Source organism: Bactrocera latifrons, unplaced genomic scaffold, assembly GCF_001853355.1.
Source record: "Bactrocera latifrons isolate USDA-ARS-PBARC rearing strain unplaced genomic scaffold, ASM185335v1 scaffold_311, whole genome shotgun sequence".
Lineage (NCBI taxonomy): Eukaryota > Metazoa > Arthropoda > Insecta > Diptera > Tephritidae > Bactrocera > Bactrocera latifrons.
In genome coordinates, this window is record NW_017536753.1 from 3,565 (window position 1) to 4,908 (window position 1,344).

Below are 1,344 nucleotides of genomic sequence, written 5' to 3' on the forward strand. Positions count from 1 at the left end.
TTTCACGCTCAGCTCTGTTCATACGAAAATGTTAAAATTTCTCCTGCCGAGCTGGCAGTGGTGAAACTGGCTCATCTCGACCGAGTTAGCCAAAAATATTTTTACGRTCTCSGSGCCGTGAACCTTCTCTATGATAGACGTTCTCTGCACATATCATCACTTCCCCTTTCTAAAGTGAGCTCTCTATCTCCGAGGTCAACTAGTACAGAGCCGTACTGGTGGATCTTTCCGCTCTGTATGCATGCTGAGAAGCATGCAGGGGTGCAGTCTTCACCGCCGTCGACCTTATATTATGGTCTATGATCTTTTCCATAGTCTTCAGTAGGAAGGAGGTTAGACTAATCGTCCTGTAGGATTTGGCCAAGGAATAGTCCTTCCTTCCTACTTTGGGTATGAAGATCACCTCAGCCGTCCTTCATGGGTCAGGGCTATACGCCATTGCGAGGCTCTCCCTCCGCAGCCGAACAAGGTGAGGTAGCAGAGGCTGTTCACCCTGTTGCAAAAGCGCTGGGAAGATGCCGTCCACCYCTGGAGACTTGAATTTTTCGAACGAGGCCATTGCCCGCTTGATCGAGTCCGCAGTGACTATCTGCCTAGCGGTTGCCCAATCCAGGCGGGTTGGCCTATGTTCTTTCACAGGTAGACATTTGTCCACCTGGATGGTCTCCTGGAAGTGAGCACGCAGAAGCTCTGTCGCCCTGTCCTCCGCGCTGGTCGTAAAAGTCCCGTCACTTCTTTTAATGGCTAGCTCCGTGTTAGTCTTCCCACTAGCCAGAGCCGTGTACAGCCGCGCTGCTTCTGGTGTGGAGGAGACCTTTTCACAGAAACTCCTAAAGTTCGTTTGTTTTGCTAACCTAATATCCTTATTGTAGAGGGTTAGGTAGCTCCTGTATTCTTCCCAGACCCCTGTACGTTGTGCCTTGTTGAACAGGCTACGTACTCTTTTCCTGAGGTCTGCCAGCTTCTTTGTCCACCAGGGACAGTTGCGCCTATCTGTGGGCCCTATAAGGGGGCAGCTACCTTTGTAAGCGTTAGTGATAGACCCGTTCAGTGCCAGCACTCTGCTTTCTTTTCCCGGGCCCGTAACGCTATCATCGATCTGCCTCTCCCTGTTTAGTTCATCCTGCATCATTGCCCTGAAGGAACTCCAGTTTGTCCTTCGAGGGTTGGGTCTTGGGGGAAGTTGCCTGACCTCAACCTTCAGTGCGAGCCTTACAATTCTGTGGTCCAACAGGGAGGTCTCCGTTGAGACCCTCCACCTTGAGACCCAACCATTTGCGTGCTCGTTGCTGAAGGTGATGTCCAGCACCTCCCTCCTGCTTATAGTTATAAAGGTGGGTTCGC